The 24,307-nt window shown below is 38.3% G+C and overlaps 1 pseudogene; it reads right to left on the bottom strand.

Moving 5' to 3' along the window:
- Positions 1–1,697: 1,697 nt before the first annotated feature.
- LOC120265159 lies at positions 1,698–2,032 on the bottom strand (annotated as a pseudogene).
- Positions 2,033–24,307: the final 22,275 nt, after the last annotated feature.

The following is a 24,307-nucleotide window of genomic DNA, read 5'->3' on the forward strand; positions in this document are numbered from 1 at the left end:
TATATATATTCACTACAACATATAACTTTTTATATGTATATATATATATATATAACTTTATAAATTTTGCATGCCTCGTTGTTGCTTAAAATATAGAACTTATTACTGCCTTGAAATTTATATATTTATTTTAGATATCATCGCTGCCTCGAGATAATCTTTCATGCCATTGCTTTGGGATGAGTTCACTGCATTGGATTGATACATCAATTCTAGATAACTCCAATCTTCACTCGGGTTGATACTTAGTAAGCTTCGAAGTTGCAAAACATGTGCAACAATATAACATTAAATGTAGTCCGGTCCATGCATCTTAATATATTAATCCATGCTCATCCCATGGGTATCTTTTGAATGGTGGAACCCGCCTTTAGATTCTTCTCTTTAGTTCACGTATGCATGATAGCATCATCGTTATCATCATTATATCATCATGTTTAACATCAGGATCATCATTGATAGCATTATCATTATCATGGTTAGCACACAATAACATGCTTCTCATTTCATGCTTCTCATCATTTTCATTCATGATAGCATCACCATAATCATGATTATATCATTATGTTTAGCATAAGGTCATAGGGTTGGATAGCTAGAATTTCATCATCAATTAGAAATAGCCTAAGTTCGAGGCAATATATAAGATGGACGGTTCTGATTTGATAATTAGGAGGTATGACTGGAGGGCTATGATTTCATCATCAAGAAGAAATGTTTAAGTTCGAGGCAACATGAGTGATTCAGATGTTTGTATGATTGGAAGGTTGTGATTTCATCATCAAGCAAAAAATTGCTTAAGTTCGAGGCAATCTAAGATGAATGGTTCTGATTCGATCATCAGGAAATACGATTGGAGGGCCATGATTTCATCATCAAGCAGAAATAGTTTAAGTTCGAGGCAACACGAATGACTCAGATTTGATTACCATAAGATAGATGTTTATATGATTGGAAAGTTGTGATATCATCATCAAGCAGAAATAGTTTAAGTTCGAGGCAACAGGAATGACTCAGATTTGATCACCATATATAAGATAGATGTTTATATGATTGGAAGGTTGTGATATCATCATCAAGCGAAAATAGCTTATGTTCGAGGCAATTTAAGATGAACGGTATAGATTTGATCATCATTCGATTGAAGTAAGTTTGAGGCAATTAGCTCACGTCCATTCCATGCAACTTACTTATTAATTCATTTATTATTAGTATTTAAGCCATATAGTTTACGTTGGTGACCAAGGTTATTATTGATTCGTAAGGGATCAATTCCATTTAAGTGTTTTCAAATAGAAGGGCTGGCCATGTCTCTTTTTGGCCTCCTGGGAAAACAGCATACACCATGCTGCATGAATTAAGAAATCCTTTGCCAAGCAATAATTCCCCACTACTTTTTTTTTATGTAACATAGTAGTTACTTTCCCAGTTCTCTATTATTCATTTCCATTAAAACAATGCTTCTCTTCATGTCCTTTAAATTTAAAATTCGATTTTGATAATTTTCATGGTTTCTAACACAACAAAGTAGTAAATGAACTAGAAGCTCAAAAGTGTTTAACTGCAACTAGCCAAGAGATGGTTCTGAACCACTATGAGACACGATGACGTGGATAATATACTATGTCAACATTATTCAAAGTTTGAAGAACACAACAGTAGATGTTAACTTGAACTTCAGCCATCCTAAATGCATATTAATCCCTCCACCGATGGCCACAATCCGGACCGCAGCACACGAAGAACAGTCATACCTTCCTCCCTCTCGCAGAGCTCGAAGAAGACAACTTCGAATGATTGCACTTTGTGCATCTGATAGTCTTGGTATGAGGAAGAGTTAGATCAGCTCATCCTACAGAACTTGAGTACGCTCACCAACAGAATGCAGAACTTCATTTCTATAGACACAGTTGTTATTAGAAATCTCTTGGTGTTCACAGTTATGGCAAGCAAAAAGGAGGATTTTCTGCTCCTTATTCTCCTTCGGGTACAGTATGTTGTTGCATTCACAGCAGAACTTCATAGTGCTCATGGCCTCTCTCTTTCTCTCTCTCTCTCTTTCTCTCGTACTTTCTTTTATGTAGAACAAAATGAGTGGCATCATTTAAACACTTTGTCCTCCGAATTACTCATGCCGAACGAGGTGCTTCATTTCTCCAATCTTGAATATAGCTTTGGAATGATCATAGTAGGGATAGTGCTCAGTGCACAAGGACTTAGTCAGCACCACCGTTGTCTCTTTGATCATCATCTCTTCTTTATCATCCAGGAAATTCACCAAGTGTCCGATAATCCTTGAATATTCGTGATCGGCATCCGAGCGATTTGATATCGGGGATTGTGAGCTTGAGTGCAGATCAGCAAAGGTTGAAGTCTTGCATCATGACTTTGGTAATTTTCTCCAGCGCCAGAGCAACGCACCTATTCTGTCCATTTTTTTAGCACTACAACGAAGCAAAGGAGGGCTTTTGATTTGATGATGCTTCTGGAGATGGCAAGATTGTTTTTGATTAGACTGCGTACTTGTTGTTCTTTGCATAGGTCACAATGTTCTTGATTATAGTGAGGGCGTCCTTCATCTTGAAATCACAAGCACAGAGAAAATTCAGAGAATGGTATCGCTATTCTCATCGACGCCGAGAGGAGAAATATTTCAGATGAATACGGCTTTAGATGGCGACGCTAGGGTATCCGTTACTGCGTGGTCGGTGGCTTCTCAAGCTCTTCCATCTTCATGCTTTGACTCCCTCGTCTTTACAACTTCCAGATTTCAGGCTCCTTCGTCTTCACGGCATCTCGTCAGGAACAAAGCAGCAAGCAAATGGGCAATGATATTTGCGTCGACCAAGTTGGTGATGGCGGCAACGGCTCCAATATACATATATATACTTCTTTGATGTTGATGACGAACTACGGCAACGACAATGGCGATCAGCAACGGCGATAGGCGTGACAGCAACAGGCAGCAACGGCGGCAGACGGCAATCGACGGTAGGCAGCAACTTTATATATATATATATATATATATGAATATAGGTTTGGAGGAAAATAACAACCTTCTATTTCGTCTTTCTCTTTCACTCTTCGTTCTTCGTCTTCTCCTTCTCTTTGTCTTCTCCTCCTCTTCGTCTTCTCCTTCGATCTTCCTCTTTTTAAAACATTTTTGGTAACTGCTCTTCATGTCGTAGTTCCCGTCAACCGCTGCCATCATGGGGCAACTGCACACCCACACCACCACATTCTCATGAACCGCCCCACGTCTTCCTCTCTCTTAAACATATATATATATATATATATGTATTACATTATCTATATTTTGTTATATTATATACGTATATATGATATTTATTTTATTTATTTCTATTTTATTATTTTATTATTTTAGTTATTTTATTTATATTTTATATTATTAATTTATTGCCATTATTATATATATTATCTTTTTTATCTGATTTTATTTTTGTATATAATATATATATTTATAAGATATGTATTTAATTTTATTTTATTATTATTATTTTTTAAAGATATATATATTATATTATTATTCTTTGTTTTACTTGATTTGATTAATTGATTTGTTGTTATATGTATATATATATTATTTTATTTATTATATATATATATATTTTTTTAATATTTTAGACCGCCTCGAGATCTGCGCCCTCAGCTGATCTTGAGATTTGAGTATTTTAGACCGCCTCGAGATCAGTGCTCTCAGCTGATCTTGAGATTTGAGTATTCTAGACCGCCTCGAGATTGGTGCTCTCGGCTGATCATGAGATTTTAATATTTTAGACCGCCTCGAGATCTGTGCGCTCGGCTGATCTTGAGATTTGAGTATTTTAGACCACCTCGAGATCGGTGCTCTCGGCTGATCCTGAGATTTATGTATTTTGGATCGCCTCGAGATTGGTACTCTCGGCTGATCCTGAGATTTTAATATTTTAGATCGCCTTGAGATCTGTGCTCTCGGCTGATCTGGGATTCGGGTATTTTGGGTATTTTGGATATTTTGGATTCCCTCGAGATCGCTACTCATCGCTGATCTTGAGATTTTTGCATTTTGAATATTTTGAATTGCCTCGAGATCGGTGCTCTCAGCTGATCCTAAGATTTGAGTGTTTTAGACCGTCTTGAGATCGGTGCTCTCGACTAGTCTTGAGATTTGAATATTTTGAGTATTTTGTTTAACTTAGGAAATACATTTAATTTATTTATTATTTTTTTATATAAACAATTTCATTATCAAAAAGGTCCATAAACCCATTTCCTTAATTATCAAAGGGCCCCATGATCATTTAGCATCAAAAGGGCCCTTTGCTTGTTTAGCATTAAAAAGCCTGCAAGTTTATTTCATTGAAAGGAAATTAGTCTAGCTCCTCATATTTCAAAACATAATTATTCTCCTAATGAGTGCCAATTTACACATATTTTCACAAACAATCTTTACCATTTGCATGCAATTTTCATCTCATTTCTACTCTATTTAGTTGTTAAATTGGTTTTTATTTTTCTTATGAATTCCTGCCTATTGGAACATTTTGGGAACATAAGGAATTGTTTTGTGGTAATTTAGAATAATTTTAAGCCAAAAATGATCTTTCCTACAAGATCCACAATAGTGGATGCCATTGTGGAGTCATCAGTCATTTCTTGAAATAAACTTAGCTAAATTGGAGATTTCTTAAGAGATCCATGGCCTTATCCATGCCTGTGGATGGCGCATGAATCAACATCAAAGACGCACACTGTAGCAAAAGGGTGTCATTGTAAGTTTCTATAACAACTCCAGAAGAATCCTCAAGGTATCACTGCTCTTGTGGTTGCCATGTAGAGGCTCAATTTCTATAGTTGTTAAAGGCTAGAATGTTAGGGTTTGTAAACATTTTTGGTGCCCTTTTAGGTAAGCTCATGCAGTAACACAAGGAGAATTCCTACTGACCACCTCCTCCGAAATCTAGGGTTTGTTAACAAGCATCATTATCATCTTGGAGGTTCCATGCCAATAAGGAAGCATTTAAGGGAATCATTTGGAGATATCTATAGCTAGCCTATTTCTCTTCTCTCAATCTGTGTTAGCAAGGGATTGGGGTGTAAAGAAGAATCCATCACTGTACTTGGAAAAATCAAGGGTGTTTTATTGGTTTACTTTTGATGTTATCTTCATTTGATTGTATTGTGAACATCTTTAGAATGAGTACTTGGTTGTTTGATGATACTTGGGTATTGATGAAACCTTGGGTGGATTTGTGACACACCCCTTCCATGTACCGCAAGTGCACAACTCACTCAGGATGACTCACAGTTTGAGTCATCTTGAATCAATTCTTTGCTTTCTAACTATAATCAAGTAGTCTGGTGAAAAATTACGCAAGTAATTGAAAGGATCTAACAAATTTGAAATAGGCAACAGAGAAATGCTTCCCCCTAGGATTTTTCGGGAAATACAAAATTTAACTAATGCTTCCTAAATCACATATGACTACATGATGCTTTGGGGATCCCAATTAGATTTACCAGAATCCTAAAATTAGATGAATTCCTTTCTCAAGAAACTTGACGCTTAATCCCATACAAACCATGGCATTGATCTTTCTCTTTGCTAAATTTCATATGATTTCTTGAAACGTAGTAGAATACATAGATAGGGAAAATTAATTCAGAAGGAGAAATGCACACTCTTCTACCTCAAAGCTCACCCTCTCGACCCTCTTCAACCTTGGTGAATCTAACCCTAGCAGGTCTCTTGACACATCACTAGTGTGATTAAAACAAATAGTAGAGCTCTCGTTAGAATGGAATGCATGGTATTAAAAGACAAGGTTGAAACTCAACATCAATATCAAATTAAAGAAAGTAAAAGTTATATCATTCGAAGAATAAATCCTAGAGTTCATATATCTGAGTACACGAAAGAGTTTAGCACTCCATAAAGCAATACAATTCAATCAAAATAATTAATGAATGCAATTAAAATCCATAGAAGAAAGCCTCTCAAAATCTGTGAGTGATTGGCTCGATGAATAGCTTCTTAAGCTCAAAAGAATCGCTTCATCAGTAAGAGGTGCAGAGCCTCGATTATAGTCTAGGTGACTCCGTTGATGACTTTCACAATGATGGAATTGATGAAGATTGATGTAGGAACCTCTTCTTCAATACAAAGATCCTGTCTCCAAACCCTAGCCACCTTCTTGAATCTAACATATGCCAAAAGATACTAAAACACTGACGTGTTCTCCGCAAGTGCATGGATCACACACAAGTAATAGAGTGGTACCCTGCGAGGGGTAGGGTTGTCGAACCACAAGGACTGAATTAAAGTACTCATTTATTTTCTAATGTTTAGTTAAACAAAGATTGGATTGAGGTTGAAATAAAAGAAACCAACAAAGAAGGGAAACAATGGTGGTGACAGGGGGATTAGGATTGAGAATACAACAACAAAAGAGCAATGCCCGGGAGGATTCCTATGAGTTATAGCATGCTGACTTGATCCTAAAGCCTACCAGGTACATTCTATGGTTCAAGTGTGTGCTTAAGAGCAATGTTGCATCTATGGTTCTCAAATACACAAAGTTTTCCTAGGTTAACTAGATTACCTAAGCAACTATGCAAATCAAACACGTCAAGTTATGCAAGAACATGATTAACACAAGAAACCGAAAGAACTCTGTAAACATTAAAATCAAGTAGTCAAAGCATACAAAACAACATAGTTCATATCCTGGGGTATCGTGGATGGTTAGCCCCTCAGGGATGGGTACAACGAGGAAAACAAAGATGAAGAACTAGAGAAAGAAGACATAATTCCCTTCTCCTCACGATAATCTTCCTCGTCGAGCTCTGTAGGCTAACCCCACTTCTCTTGTGCCTCCAACTCATCCTTGATCCCTTTAGAAGGTGTGGTGAAGCCTGATCTTCGCTCTTTTCAAACTTCTCCAGGTGGAGATTAGAATCCCCAAACAAAGATGAAAGCAAACCCTAGAAATTGGAGTTTTGTCTTTGAGCTCCACACGGGCTAAGCACAATCATGCTTAGACCGTGTTTCCATGGTAGAGTTTTGAGTGAATTGGTTAAGTGCTTGCCTGGAATTTCCAGTAAGAGGAAGCCCGACCCTGCTTGGACGTGCTTCACTTGAGTATGATTGACACACCCCTTGCATGTGTGCACCGTAAGTACACGAGTTGTCAAAGTAATAAAGTACCCTAGTGAGTGGGTAGTTGTATCCATAGGGAATAGTGCTCAGAAACACAAGTATTGCTATCTAACTATAATGAAAACCAAATTGTGATTTTTGAGTGAACAATATCAATGCAAATGAAAGTAAAGAAAAGAATAAAGAGACGCAATAGAAATAAGGAGAGGTAATCGATAGAAAGATGGGGTACTCAGACATTGCTTACGCTAGGACTATTGTTTCAAGTGCAAGACTAATTATTATGTCTCCTAACTGATGTTTAATGAGTCGTGAAAATCCAAAAACACACGGTTCCAAACCTAAGGGCAACTGTGACTAACCCTACATTATGCCCGGCAGAAAGGGATACTCTCAACACCTCATACTGTGTAAGGTTGCTTAATGCTCTGGGGATGCCATGTGATAAACCCTATTCCCTAATATAGATCTAACTCTTTGGTCCAGGCGAAAGACCCCTAGTCATGATTAAGTCATAGCACTAAGGATTACTTGTACACTTCACTCTGTTGCTCGCATAACTAAGGCTCAATGGAGTTTGTCTCTTAGCATTTTCACTCTATTGTGACTGCAAAGATCTCTTGGAACATGGAGGTAGGATAAATCACACCGAAAGGGAAAAGGGATGTTTCACTACCTCTAAACTCACATTCTCGACCCTCTCCAACCTAGCTTTGTTCAATAATAATGAAGTGTCACTCATTCACAAGGATTACCAATTTAGATTCTCAACTCTAGTGTCACTCTAAGGGAAAATCAATTCAACATGTATTCAAGGTTGGAACTCAATTAAAACATCAATTAAAGAAGCATAATAAGAGTCAATGGAAGAAAATCATCCTAGGGTTTACAAGTCCAAGTACCCAGTAGGGGTATACTTCTCCATGGAGCAAATATACAATCAACAATTAAATCGAAAGTAAAAGCATGCTATCCATAGATAACCCCCCTTGTAGTCCGTATCGATGGCCTTATGGAGCTGCCTCATCTTCTCCAAAGGTCCCCTTGTCAAGCCTAGGGTACACCTCACCGAATCGATGCCGACGAAAGCTCCCCCAATAACTCTCCTCCAAAGGAATACGATGTTAAAGGCTGTAGGACCCCACTCCAATGACCTAGCCAAAGCCTCTCCAAACCCTAGGCCCGAGCGCCTCCAAAGATTGGCAAAAGATGGGAAAAAGATCCTTTAATAACTCTCAAAATGAGATATTTATAGGGGCTGAAATCGAGCATCCACACGGCCGAGTGGATTTCTAGAACTTGTTTCCTGCAAGCTGTGAACAATACCTGCTACAATAATTTTGCTACAGTAATTTGCTATGGTACTACTACAATACTTTACCGAGATACTCCCGATTACATTTTTTTTAATGAAACCACAGTGACAAAGCTCTTGCTATTATTGTACAAGTCGGAACAAATGAGTGTGACTGCCTTTGTGCCCCTCCACTTTGTATATTCTCTTGAACACAATGGAGGTTGGCACACACCCACATGTCTTTGAGTACAACTTGTATCTTCACCTTTGTTCAATCCGAGAATTTCATCAACAATCACATCCATGATCTACTTTTGCTTCCTTTTCTTCCAAAATTATCTCCACAACACTAAATACACAAAAGAACACAAATACACAAGCATAAGTGATAAAATCTGATAAAAGTGATGCTCAATGTAAGAAAACAATACTTCGTATCACTTATACACAAGCACTTATCAATGATCTTGCTAGGAGCATCCAGCGCGTGCTTCCCCTATTGAGCCATATCCAAAGAGTAGAGGGGAGATGGAAAAAAAAGGAAGTTAAGTATAAAAGAACTTCAGCCAGAAATTTCCGTGGGAGGGGCACGAGCATGCTCCAATCGTGTTTGGTCTGGTGACACTCCCTTGCAAGCTTTATCACTCGGTCATCATGAGGCTGGGATATTTAGGGGGACAGAGCATGATTTTGCTCTACTCGTGCTGAGCTTGAATACTTAGAAATTTCTCCAATCTTCACTCATTTTGTATTCTGATTCAATCCAAATTGCTTCGAGCTCCCTAATTCCTGTATCATTGACAAATATACCAAGAATAGCACTAAATGAATACACAAATGTGCTGAAAGGCAAGCAAAAGCATGAATTGAGAGCAAGTAAACATGATATGAGTTTCACTCATCAAACACACTATAAAGAATAAGTATTATAGCGGTGGGAAAAATCAGCTGCTATAAGCCTCATTTTAGTCCTAATGCTCACTATAGTAGGAAATATCCAAATTAGCTTCTAAATCCTTAGTAGCTATATGTTTTTAGTGACGGAAAATCTTGCCGCTATAAATTATGTTGCAGTGGAATATTTTTGCTGCTATAATTGATTTAGATTTGTTTAGCATCCATATATTGACAAAAAATTTTGCTATTATAAATTCTATAGTGACGGAACATTTCTGCCACTATATGTCCTATAGAATTGTTTAGTAACCTATAGCGGCGGAAAATATTTGCCGTTTAAACCCTTTGTAAATTGAGTAGATACTTTAATAGCTAATCAAATCTATTTTTAATATAAACAAACAAAGATATATATATATATATATATTTGAGATAACATGAAAGACAACATTAATATTTTAATTTATTAATGAAAGAACAACTTTTTTTTTATAATCAATATACATATTATAAGCAAACACACAAACATATGCACACACGCACATTACTAGTCTCTCATCATAACAAGAAAATATATACACAATATCAAGCACATGAGGCCACGGGGGCTAAAACTTTTCTACAGTGATATCTCATCTAAAAACATGCGCTTTCTCATTTGGCAAAGAGGGGCATGGCAAAGTTAGGCACCTCAGATACTAAACTCTAGTATCACCAAAAGGAGCCTTCCCAACGTGCAATTGAATTGCATTGGATTTCTTTCTGTCCCAGGAATCAGTGTTCCAAATACATAGCTGCAATCACAACAATAAGTGCATAACTATTGTAAAAAATTACAATATAAAATACTTCTTGGATATGGGCACAGATTTCGGACACAAAACATGCATGTTACTAATGGAAACTATGGGGTACAACAGCTGAATTTCTAAGGTAAATAATATAGAAAGAAACGATAACAAAGTAACTTGCTTCATACCTAAGCATCAACACCTAAAGATACTACAATATTAAGATTATTTTTGAAAGCTAAGCCAGTTATCACTATTGGAATGGAGGATTGTAGAATCCTCTATTCCAATAGTGATGATGTTATTGTCCAGTAAATGGAAGGCTAAATAATTTGGAGTAGGGAATGGCGGCATGAAAGTCGTCATCACCTTCAAAGACAATGATCACATGAAATTAATGATAACTCATCAAGAAATTTCATTTAGTATTTTTTTAATAGTAGCTTACCTTGAAAGTCATCATATTGAGCAAAGATACCTTTCCTCCACAAGCAGACATCACATAAGAATCATGCTTTGAAAGTGCTATGCAAGGAACTACTTCTTTAGGGTTTGTATTTGAAACATCATTGGTCATAACAAGACCAATGTTTGGCTTGCATTGTTGGGGAGCAAACACTAGCCATGGTCTTTAACATAATAAAGTCAGAAATTTTGTATGTAACACAAATATCAATCAAATAGACTGACACAGATATGAGTCCATCAGACAAGCTCTTAACTAATCCAAATAACAAATAGATTTCAGGGTTCATACCTAAGAAATATGGATCTGATAAATTCCAATTTGGAAGATTCTTGAATTGTGCAGATATTGCTTCTGTCAAAAATTTTCCAAGCTGCTTCCGATCAACCTCCGATTCCTTCTTCAGCTCAAAATAATGAACTTGCACACGATAACTTGTGGATTATTGAGAAAGTAGCTCAAACACAGATATTAATGTACCTGCAAGGTCGAAATATAATAAATAAGCTTCTAAATAGTTCAAATAACCTGATAATAAATTACAACTTCAATTAGAACGGCACTATAATCGCTGGTTTTCTCGATCTTTGTAAGTATGTCAGAAAAGCTATCCACATGATTTAAATCAATTAAATGCAGGCCCCACAGAGTATATAGAAAGCAAATGAGACAAACACCTTCGCAATCTTCAGAAGCTATGAATTATATCATTTGTTTGAAGATAATACATCTAGCAATGGGAAAATAATAACATAAGTCATTCCTATAGGAAGAAGAAAATTATTACATTTACGAGACCTGTTTGAGATAGACTAACTTCAATTATGACAATATGGCATTTGAGATCATGTTCACTTGCATATTCATATTGTTTAGTTAAACTTGGGTCTAACAGAGGAACAAGTTTTGCCTGTAATTAAGATGTTTTTAAGTTATAAGGGAAATAAACCATAGTAACTTTCATTGGGAAACAATTGTCTGATATGTTTCATGTGAATGATTCAGTAGACCTTCAAATTAGTTTGCCATAACTCCTGATAAGTGTCTAAATGTATGTATTTTAGTGTATATATTTGATGTATTTAGCATGTAATTCTATAAGGATTAATGCCCGTTTTGTGCTTAATCGTATGTTATTTGCTTTGCAGGGCACAAAAACACCATGGAGAACATGAAGATACAATTTTGGGTAAAAAAAGAGAAGAAAAACCAGGTCACGATACTGTAGCATATTGACAAGGTTCCCTTGCGTATATCCCGCAAGTGCACGGGTTTGTCGAAGTAATAATCCCGCGTGAGCTGGGTCGAATCCACAGGGAGTAGGGAGTAAAGACACTTAATTCGATTCTTAGCTACGTGGAGTATCAACAATGATAAGTGTGATAATGATTCAATTCTCAACAATTAAAAGCAACAAGTAAGAGAGCAAAAGTAAGGAGGAGGTAAGGCAATCGATAATGATGGGGTACTCGGATGATGCTTCACCTAGGATAATCGCTTCAAGTGCAAGAACTCTCTATTATGCTTCCTAATAAATGCAATGGTGAGTCGTGGAAATTCTAACATACATAGTCCCAAATCTAAGGTCAACTATGCCTAACTCTATACATGTCCCGGAGGAGAAATCGAACAATCTCAACACCTCGCACTCACATAGAGTTGCAATGAGCTCTAGAGATTCCAAGTGATAAATCTCTTCCTAGATTTAGACCCTAACCCTTTGGTCCAGCGGAAGGTCCCTAGCCAAATTAAGCCCCAGATATTAAGATCACCTCAGCTTCACTCCATTGCGCAACTAGGCCCGCGAGGTTCATCCTTTAGACCATTCACTCTATTAGCGCAAAGAACTCGAGCAGAGATAGAATCTATCACGTCCCGAGGGGAAAGGGGACGCTCCCTGCACCTCTCGACTCACCCTCTCAACCCTCTCCAACCTAGCTTTTGTCTAACACTCGTGGTGTGTTACTCACTCACAAGGTTACCAATAAGAACTCTCAACCCTAGTGTCACTCTAGGGGAAATGTTCATATAATCAAGCATTCAAGGTTGGAACTCACAATAAACATCAATTTATTGAAAGCATAATAAAGAAGTTCAAAGAAACGAATACATCCTAGGGTTCACAATCACCCAAGTACCCACTAGGGGTTTAGCTCTCCATGGAGCTAAGTACAATCAAAGAAATTGAATGTAAAAGGAATGAATCCATAAAGAAACCCCCTCGATAGTCATGTCGATGGTCTTGTGGAAAGTCCTCTATTCGTCGTCCAAGGATTCATTCGTCCGGTATAGGATATGCCTCGATCGAAGCTCTCCTACCAACCTTTTTACTAAGGAATGACGATGTCGGAGCCGTAGAACCTCTCCAAAACCTTGGAAAATACCCCTCAAAACCCTAGGCGAAGCCATCTCGCAAGTTGGGGAAAAGATGGAGAAAAGAATACCAAAATCGGGGCTGAATCGGCTTTAAATAGGGCTGGAATCGGGCGACTCCACGGGTGTGGACGGTACACGCGCCCGTGCGGAATTTTCACACGGGCGTGGATAATTTCCACATGACCGTGTGGATTCTCTGTTTCTCTGATTTCTCGGCCGGCTGTGAACAGTGCTGCTACAGTGCTCCGCTACAGTCTTCGACCTGAATAACTTCCCAATTCCATACTTTCATGGGGGTAACGCAAACGGGCACACGTTCACGTCTTGAATCACTTGCTTCTTCAATGATATACATGTTGGTGGGGTTCTTGTACTTATATGCATAGGTCGGAATGCTCGAGTGTGACTGCCTTTGTGCCCATCCAAATGGATGTGCTCACTCGAATGCGAGGAGTTTGGCACACACTCTAGCATCCCACACCTGTCCTATGTCTTCACGTTTGAACTTTAGCAAGATCTCCTCCAAAAATAAGTGCATTATGATCCACATTGGCCTATTTCCTTCATACTCGGCCTCACAGCCCTACCTGCGTAAAAGTAACATAAAAACACACATATTAACGTAAAAACCTGAGAAAAGTAATGCTCAACATAAGGAATGGACGCTTCGCATTCATATCGCACAAGCACTTATCACATATTCACTATAGTTGGAGTACTGTAGCAGTGACACTGTAGTACAGGTATTGTAGCAAAATTACTTTAGCTGCCACTGTAGCACATGGAGAGTTTTCAAGTCAGAAATTGAACCATGGCATACGGCCTCAATGCTGCCCTGGATTGAGCCCAGGATGATCACTGTAGCCAGAGAAGAGGATAATGTGTTTGAAGGCATACTTGCTCAATGTGATGCTAATTGAGCCAGTATAGATATAATTACTTGAGCTATAGTGCATTTTTGCCTACCCCAAAAAACATCAACGAGGAGCTCGTTGAGCCAGTATACCGCCAGTATGAGGCCAATTTAACATGTTAAACGACCAGTATAGAGGCCATTTTGAGCGTGTTTTGAGTCTATTTTGAGGGCATACGGGTTGGTTTGGAGAGGGAGTATACCGGGAGTATAAGAGAGCATTAGGAGGCCATTATTTAAGGACTTTTGGAGATCTTGGGCAGCCAACACTTTAGAAGGAGAGGAGAAACGAAAACAACATCTTGGGGAGAGTTAGCTTGAGGCTTGGAGGTGATCAAGGGCTTGAACTTCAAGGGGAGAGCTTCATCATCAAGGGAGGAGGAACATTCGGCATTCATTGGGCTAGAGGAAGAGTCATTCAGTCGGCATTGTTCTTCTTCACCATCATTTAGACTAGGGAGTGCCATTTATGCTTTTATTTGTTATGTTTTTTGAGATTATGATTCTTGTATGTATGATGGCACACTAGAGCCCCAAGGCCACCGGATGTAGGTGAACCTTGGGGGGTTCATCATGTAATGTGGATGCTATACTTTTATTTTGGAATGCATTGGTGTGATTTATGGTTTGGCTCTTTGTTCTTCATGTCTAGAACTATAAAATGGAGAGATCCTTAGTTTTTATTGAGTTGTACATGTAGATGTGACCTACTCACATGTACTAGATCATGGATGAGCTAGAAGGGCGTATTCTTGTATCGACATGCCGAGAAATTTGATGTTGGTAGCCCCTCCGAATTATAAGGATGGACTTAGGTTAAGTGTATCCTGTTTCCTTGATCTTCCTTCGCTTAATGCAATCATAGGAATGTGATTAGGGAGAGATCCTTGTCATTATTCATATGGGATTAGGGTTTAACCGCCGAGAGATTGGGATTGAACTAATTTTGAGATCATCGGTCTAAATTACCCTTGCCATGTTGTTCTTATGCATCCATATATCATGATGACCCCTCATGGGTGATCCTCATCCCTAGGCCTATGTATCATCATCATTGCTCTTGTGATTTCTTGCTTGCCTTGGAATTGATATACTTGTGGTTTATTAGCATTGTTGCATGTATTAGAGTTAAATACCATGTTTAAGTTGTAAGGTTACAAAGTAAGTAATGGAGGAGTAATAGGAGCTCCTTAGCCCCATGGAATACGATCCCTGTGTCACTCACAGGGTATTACTTGGCGACCCCGTACACTTGCGGGCATGCAACAACCAAGTTTTTGGCGCCATTACCGGGAATTAAGGAATTCTAGGAAACTTCTAGCTTATTGCTCTAACCTATTTTTCTTTTCTTTTTCTTCTTTTCATTTGTTTTACTTCTTTTTGAGCTTAACTTTCTTTATCTTTATTGACTTTGCAAGGTACGGTGCATGACACGAGCAAATCTATCAAACCTAGTTGCACATGAGAGTGAAATAGGAGAAGGTTTATTATGGCATGTTTGGAATTTACACAAGGGAATGAGCAACCTATACATCATTTATTCCACATACACGACAATTCAATATACAGATTCAAGCCATGGGAAGGCACTATTACAGCAGCTGAAGATAATTTTTGAAAAGCCATGCTTATAGACTTCATGAATTATGGAAAATTTCCAATGAAGGAAGAAGTCAATCTTTCCACTGACATACCTGCATTGGACATAGCAAAAATGCAAGCATGTCAGTCAATTCCGATAGCTAAACACAGCTGAGATCAAAGGGAAAATGCTGAGGATAATGTGCAACCTGTGTATGGCATCAGTGATAGTTCAGATGAAAGCTCCGTATCTGTAAAAGAAGATGAACCAAAACAAAGTGATGCGCTGTTGAATAAAAAACTGCGACCTTCAATTGAGGAAGTACCCACACTAGAATTGAAAAAGTTGCCTGAACACATTGAATATGCATTTCTTGGAGAAGGAACTTAGCTTCCTGTCATCATTGCCTAAAACCTTACGGTCGAACAGAAGAGTGATTTGGTGAAGGTCTTAAAGAAGGACAAGAAAGCAATTGCTTGGAAGATAGCTTATATCAAGGGAATAAATCCTTCGTTCTGCACTCACAAAATCTTGATGGAGGATGATCATAAACCCTTAGCCTTACCACAAAGAAGACTAAACCCAAACATGAAGGAAGTGGTAAAAGCTGAAGTCATCAAACTTCTTGATGCAGGCATTATCTATCCAATTTTTGATAGTGAATGGGTGAGCCTGGTGGAAGTAGTTCCTAAAAAGGGTTGGATGACTGTGATCACCAATGAGAAGAATGAGTTGATTCCTACAAGAACAATCACAGGATGGCATGTCTGCATTGACTACAGGAAATTGAATGATGCTACCCGAAAGGACCATTTCCCACTGCCATTTATTGATCAGATGCTTGAGAGGCTTGGTGGGCATTCATATTACTGTTTTCTAGATGGCTTTTCAAGATATTTTCAAATCCCCATTGCTCCAAAGGACCAAGGAAAAACCACATTCACATGTCTTTATGGAACATTTGCATATCGCCGAATGTCGTTTGAGGATATGATGGAAGACTTCATGGAGGTGAACATGGATAATTTTTTTGTGTTTGGTGACTCCATTGAATTATATCTAAGGAATCTCGAGCATGTTCTTACTCGATGCGAGGAGACCAACCTTGTACTCAGTTGGGAGAAATGCCACTTCATGGTTCAAGAAGGGATAGTTCTGGGTCACAAAATTTCCAAGGAGGGAATTGAGGTAGACAAAGCAAAAATTTCGGTTATAGAGAAATTACCTCCCCAAACTTCAGTAAAAAATATCAGGAGTTTTCTTGGGCATGCAGGTTTTTATAGAAGGTTTATCAGGGACTTCACCAAAATCGCCAGACCTTTAACAAAATTGCTGGAAAAAGATGTACCATTCATGTTTGATGATGATTACATGGAATCTTTTATCACGCTCAAAGAAAAACTCACTCAAGCACCAATAATGGTAGCTCCAGATTGGGATTCTCCATTTGAATTAATGTGTGATGCAAGTGACTTTGCAGTGGGTGCAGTTCTTGGGCATCGACGAGACAAACATTTCCATCCTATATACTATGCTAGCAAAACATTGACAGATGCCCAGGAGAACTATACCACAATAGACAAATAGTTACTTGTCGTTGTGTTCGCATTTGATAAATTCAGATCATATCTAGTTCTATCCAAGGTGGTGGTATACACTGATCATTCTGCTTTACGATATCTACTTAGCAAGTCTGATGCCAAGCCACGCTTGATTAGATGGGTCCTATTGCTCTAGGAATTAGATTTGGAGATTAAGGACAAGAAAGTGCTGAAAACCTCGCAGTAGATCATCTATCCTATTTAGAGAATCCCAATCTTGATCTTTGAGGGAGAAAGATATCAATGATTCATTTCTTGAGGAACACTTGTACAATATTCGGACAGTAGAAGAGTGTGAACCACCATGGTTTGCCGATTTTGCCAACTATTTATTTGGTTGTGTCATCCCAAAATGGTTTACACATCAACAACAAAAATTTTTTTTTCCAGACTTGAAGCACTATGTATGGGAAGACCGTTACCTTTTTAGGATTTGTTCAGACCAGGTTGTTCGAAGATGTGTATCGTAGACTGAGGGTCTAAGTATCTTGAAACACTATCATTCAGGACCAACTAGGGGCCATTACAATGCAAATCGAACTGCAAAGAAGATTCTTGATTCAGGTTTCTATTGGCCATCATTATTTCAAGACACCCAAAAGTTCATACAATCTTGTTATAGATGTCAGAGGGTGGGTAACATTTCTCGCCGAAATGAGATGCCCCAGAATTGTAATCAAGCGTGTGAAATTTTTGATGTGTGGGGGATTGACTTCATCGGGCCATTCCCATCTCACATGGTTGCAAGTTCATTCTCGTGGTAGTCAATTACATGTCTAAATGGGTGGAAGCTAAGGCCCTACCAACAAGCGATGCAAGGGTAGTGGAAAAATTCTTAAAGAAACTTTTCTCCATGTTTGGAACACCAAGGGCAATCATTAGTGATCGAGGCACTCACTTTTATAATACTTAGTTTGCAAAAATTCTAAAGCGCTACAATGTTTACCACAAACTAGCAATGCCATATCATCCACAAACTAGCGGGCAAGTGGAAGTTTCCAACAAGGATTTAAAAAGAATATTGGAGAAAAATGTTGCTCAGAATAGAAGAGACTGAGCAGATCACTTGGATGATGCTCTCTAGGCATACAGAATTACATATAAGACTCCAATAGGGACCACTCCATACAGATTAGTCTATGGAAAAGCCTACCACTTACCTGTTGAACTTGAACACAAAGCTTATTGGGCTATTAAATTTCTAAAACTTGATTCTACTCTTGTAGGTGAGAAGAGGAAACTTTACAAAGAAAGGGTGAAGGAGTAGCATGATAGGTATATCAAGAACCCTAAACAATTTAATGTGGGAGACCAAGTTTTACTAATCAACTCCAGACTAAGACTATTCCCAGGAAAGCTTAGGTCATGTTGGTCTGGTCCATATACGGACACTCAAGTTTCTCCACACGGAGCAGTTGAAGTAACTCACCCCGAAAAAGGCACTTTTAAGGTGAATGGACAGAGGTTGAAACTATATTTTAATAACAACAATTCAAAGATGACCGGGGGAATTTCAAATTATTCAAACCCCCGTGAGGTAAGTGACAAGGTACGTCAGGCTCGTGACGTTAAATAAGCACTTCTTGGGAGGCAACCCAAGCATTCGGGGGTTTATTTTGATGTTTGTGTTTTATTTGTTTTTATGTTCTTGTTATTTTTCGTATTATCTTGGATTTATTAATTTGAATAAGTCCATGCTCTCATTATTTGGTGTGTCATGATCATTGTCCATGTGGTTGTTTACTTATTTTTATTGTTGAGTAGCACTTGTTTGAGCTATCATTTCATGCATTAGATCAAAATTTTGAACCATTATTTCATGTTGGAGATGATTTTAGAACACCTTGTAGCCATGACCATGTGTTTGGAGAAGCAATCAAAGCCTTAATGCATGATTTTAAGTCCAAACGGCCTTAATGAGGAGCTCATTGAGGCCGTCTGGATTTTTCCATAAAGTTTGTCTTGCTCCAAACGGCCTCAATGATCTCCTCATTGAGGCCGTTTGGAAATTCCAGCAACTTTATACTAGGCCAAACGGCCTCAATGAGGTGCTCATTGAGGCTGTTTGGAAATTCCAGCAACTTTACACTACTCCAAATGGCCTCAATGAGCACCTCATTGGGGCCGTATGGAGTCATATTTTTATGAAAACCTTGACACCTTTTCTCTCTTTCCATTCTTCTTCTTCTCCAACCGAACTCTAGCCTCTATCATCCATCAAACCATGGCCGAATCTCACCAAGTCTTGTTCTAAATTATCTCCTCATCTCCTTGGGTAGTAGATCTAGTATTCTTCTTCAAGCTAAACTCAAGTGCTCTCAAGCTTTTGTTGGTAAGAAACTTGATGGTATGAAAATTTTCTCTTCTTTTCTTCTTGCTTTCTTGAGCTTTTGTGTGGATTATTTCAAGCTTTTAGCTTGTATTGTGTGGTATGAACATCATGTCTTTGAATTATCTTGAATTCATGTACAAATCGAATTAATGATGATGGGAGCCTCTTGCAAGTTGAATAGTATCCATACAGGCTCCATATGCCCATATGGATCCTATTCTCTTGAGTTTCATCATGTTTTTATCTAGTTTCATGCCACATTATGCACCCTCTTGGATTCCTTTAATTCTTACTTGAATAATTATTGATGTAGGAATGCCACACGTCAAGAAAACTCACTTCTAAACGGCCGAGGAACGACTCTCACACCCCGAAGAACCCCGTTTTTATTGTTCTCATCTCAAGTCTCGCTATGAAAATTTAAAGACCAACCCATTTGGTACTTTTCAGCATATTGATTGGAATGTCCTAGGAGAACTCGGGTGGGATGAGCAAGTGAAAGATTTATTTGCTCAAAATGGTTGGACAGAATTATTTTCAATCGATGAACCTACTTTTCGCCAACTCACATTGGAGGTGTTGAGCATATTTGATGCGAAGAAAGATGAGAGGAGTATTCTCATTTGATGACAAGGTGCCATTAGGTTCCAAGCTTTTGGCAAGATTCATGAATGAACCACATGGACTATGCAAAATACATGGGAATTTATGATGATGAGTTCATTAGCACATCATTCCTTAATCGGCACCGCATTGATTATCCATTTAGCCATGAGTGCAAGCAAATATTGGAAGTCCTTAGCGCCTAGTGACACCACAAATACGCAGAAGGCTACTTGTATGGTAAACCCCCTCCATAGATACATTCATACTCTCATCTCCCGCTCTATTGGAGGTCAGAAAGATAGCACGGGTGTAGTTACACAATCCTACTTGTTCACCATGTATGGCATCCTCGAGGAGTATCCTAATCATCTTGGGTATCTTGTTGCTGAATCGTTCATTCATCAGGGTTAGTTTGTTCTTCTGGGATCTATCTTTGCAGGGCCCTATATCACAAGATTAATCCGCGGTATGAATTTATTGGACCGCACTCGAGGCATCACTATAGTCGGAGATGTGGCACCTCTTGGAGCGCCTGTATTGCGAGTAATTGGTTTGTTAGAGAAAAAGAGTGGCATATGCAGACTGGCTTCACACTTGACCACAGGAGAATCCAGTCAGCATAACCATGATGAGTCAAAGTCCGAATCTGATGGAGCACCCACTCAGGACCATCCTGGCACTTTATTCCCATAAGACTTCGACTCTAGATTCAAGACTATGGAGGATGACATTCAGGCTATCCTTCACAAGTAGCTCAAGATGCGAGGACAGATTTACTAGGTTTTAGAGGGTCAGTGCCAGCTCACAGTGCATTTCCAGCAGTTTGTCATCTCCTCCTGTGGATCATCTTCACATGCTAATACTGCTTCCTGCTCCATCGCCCCGCCATCTACAGCACCTTTTGATGACAGCTTTCACTTCTGAGCATGGATACTTGTTTTTATTTCTGCAACTTGTTTCTTTGCTTTACTTTTGTTGCAAGTGTGTTTGTTTGATTTTAATAAGTTGGAAAGGGGATGCCCTACCAACCTTGTGTTGAACTTTGATTTCTTTTATCTAGTATGTTTGTGTTTGTCTACTCCTTAGCATTTAGTTTATGTGATTTCAATTTTTATTTTGAATGATGATGCCCCTTTATGCCTTGCAGAGCATTAAGGGAGCTTGGTGAGCCTTTCCACATTCCATGGAAGCCAGACCTGACATGTACAGCTTGCAACACCTTTTGTTCGGGTCACATCTTACCGTGTGCACAAGATTTAACCGGGGAAGTTCGTTCCACCCTCCTCCATTGTTTTCATTGCATATATTATTATGTTTTTCATGACTAGTGTACATTGGGGACAATGTACAACACTAGGTGTGGGGATGGGTGCATCTTTTGATCTAGGGTATTATTTGCATGCTAGTTTACCCATGATGGCTTAGTTATTATTGTAAGACTCTTCTAGCAAGGATTAATGATTGATTTGAGTTACATATTTGTTATTGTGCTCTATTGAATCTTGTTTCACCTTTAGTATTGTCTTGTGCACTGAATCTTGTGTTGATGCCCTGGGAATAGCCAACTTGACTACTCTAACTCTATTGTATGCTTAACACACAACTCTGAGTACTTGGCTTTACTATTCTAAGTTCTTTCTTTCAATGTACTCTTAAGAACTTCTAAGTCATGTTGAGCTAGCCCTAGTGTTGTGGCATGTATAGTAGTCTGAAGACATGATCTAGGGTGAATGTGAAAAAAGAAAATGTGAAAAAAATGATGAAAATGAATGAAAAAGAAAAAAAATGAAAAGAGAAAAAGAAAAAATGAGTCTATGTCAGTATTCCTCTGCTAATGAAGCATGAATGCGTCTATGTAGACTGTAATCGAGTAGTTGGGTGGCTCTTGTGCCTAACTAGCATGTGCATCCTCCAGAAAGATTTCATTGTGCAGTCTATGTTAGTCGGCCACGAAAAAAAAATTTGATGAAATGAAGTGAAAATAAAAACCTTAGTGATCTTGTTGACTACCTACTAAAGGCTTTGAAAAAGAAAAGGGATTTAGTTCAAGTTCAGGACTTAGAAGGATCTTACTTGTTTATTGAAGTAGCACTTAGCATTTTAAAACTCAGTACTCTTGCATGTGGTGTGATTAGCATCTGGAGTTGCACTGATTGAAGTCAGTAAGCTAGACCAGTTCAGGGCAGATGAGATAGAAGATTCACACATATAGCATAGACATATAAGAGGTGAGACAGTATCTTTTTTTGTTGTACTTAATGGTTGTAACTTATTATCTAGTTATCATTTTCCAATGCATGAAGAGTCTTGTACTTATTTGAGCCGGAGGTAATACATTTAGCCACTTATCATGTCCTTTGTTCTTCATGATTTGTTTGCTTGGGGACAAGCAAACGCTTAGGTGTGGTTATATTTGATAAGTATCAAAATGTACATATTTTAGTATATATATTTGATGTATTTAGCATGTATTTCTATAAGGATTAATGCCCGTTTTGTGCTTAATCTTATGTTATTTGCTTTGCAGGGTACATAAACACCATGGAGAACACGAAGATACAATTTTGGCAAAAAAGAGAAGAAAACCAGGTTACGGTACTATAGCATATTCAATGTAGCAGATTACTGTAGCTGGAGTACTTGGAGAGTTTTCACGTCAGAAATTGATCCATGGCATATGGACTCAATGTTGCCCTGGATTAAAAGCTCGGGTTGATCACTGTAGCCAGAGAAGAATATAATGTGTTTCAAGCCCGGGTTGATCACTGTAGTTGGAGTGCATTTTTGCCTACCCCAAACGGCCTCAATGAGGAGCTCATTGAGCCAGTATACCGGCAGTATGGAGGCCAATTTGAGTCCTATACCACCAGTATGGAGGCCATTTTGAGTGTGTTTTGAGTCTATTTTGAGGGCATACGGGTTGGTTTGGAGAGGGAGTATACCGGGAGTATAAGAGAGCATTATGAGGCCATTTATTGGGGACTTTTGGAGATCTTGGGCAGCCAACACTTTGGACGGAGAGGAGAAACAAAAACAACATCTTGGGGAGAGTTAGCTTGAGGCTTGGAGGGGATCAAGGGCTTGAACTTCAAGGGGAGAGCTTCATCATCAAGGGAGGAAGAACATTCGGCATTCCTTGGGCTAGAGGAAGAGTCATTCAGTCGGCATTGTTCTTTTTCACCATCATTCGGACTAGGGAGTGCCATTTATTCATTTATTTCTTATATTTCTTAGCATTGTTGCATGTATTAGAGTGAAATACCATGTTTAAGTTTTAAGGTTACAAAGTAAGTAATGGAGGAGTAATAGGAGCTCCATAGCCCCATGGAATATGACCCCTGTGTCACTCACAAGGTATTACTTGGCAACCACGTACACTTGTGGGCAAGCAACAACCAACTCCGCAACAATTTCCATGCGTTATTGCAGCAGCCCACCAACATCTTTTGAGCAGACAAGCATACAAATATGGTTTTCACATCTGTATCACATTGTGGAAGGTTGTAAAAATTCTTCAGAAAGTTGTGAGTAAACTTAAGAGAAAATCGATTTAATGATAACAGAGAGATCAAATCTGAAATTTCTTTTATCAACTGAAGAATGAGGAAATATCTTTTCCAACGCAAGGCTGATCTCCAACTACATTTAAAGAGCAATCTTTCTATAAAGGAAATTGAAAAATGTGAGAGTACATCTAGTATTTTAGACTTCTTGTAGATTCTTTTAAAACAAAAGTAGAGTTATATATATATATATATAACTATTTTTGTTTACTTATATTTTGGTCCTTATTTAAGTAAGTGTGACTGGACATACCTATTTTATGTTAGATTTGGCCAAAGATATAACTTTACCATTGATTATCCTTGTAAATTTTCCATAGAGGAGGGTGAGTTGTACTTCATGGCTGTTTAATCACCAAATTCCTAATTAAAAAATTTGCAATTTGGGCGTCATGGTTGCAAAGTAATAAGGGCTATGACCATATGAATAAATACCTCACAACGTTCACAGGAACATGGCTAATTAGGACTTACTCATATCTTTCACGATAAACAAATATAGAATAAAAGAGAAAGTAGAGCAAAGAAAGAACAAAATATGGGGAAAAGAAAATTATAGAAATAAAAAAAATGGAACATAATACTATAGATATAAAGAACCCAAAATATATTGAAGAACACACCTTTACTCTCTCTAGAATGAGTAATGAACTCTTTTGACCAAAGATCGGTGGATTTTCAAGTTAAGATGTTATTACGAAAGACCATTAAAACTTCTGATCAA

This window comes from Dioscorea cayenensis, chromosome 1 (assembly GCF_009730915.1).
Source record: "Dioscorea cayenensis subsp. rotundata cultivar TDr96_F1 chromosome 1, TDr96_F1_v2_PseudoChromosome.rev07_lg8_w22 25.fasta, whole genome shotgun sequence".
In the NCBI taxonomy this organism is placed as follows: Eukaryota; Viridiplantae; Streptophyta; class Magnoliopsida; order Dioscoreales; family Dioscoreaceae; genus Dioscorea; species Dioscorea cayenensis.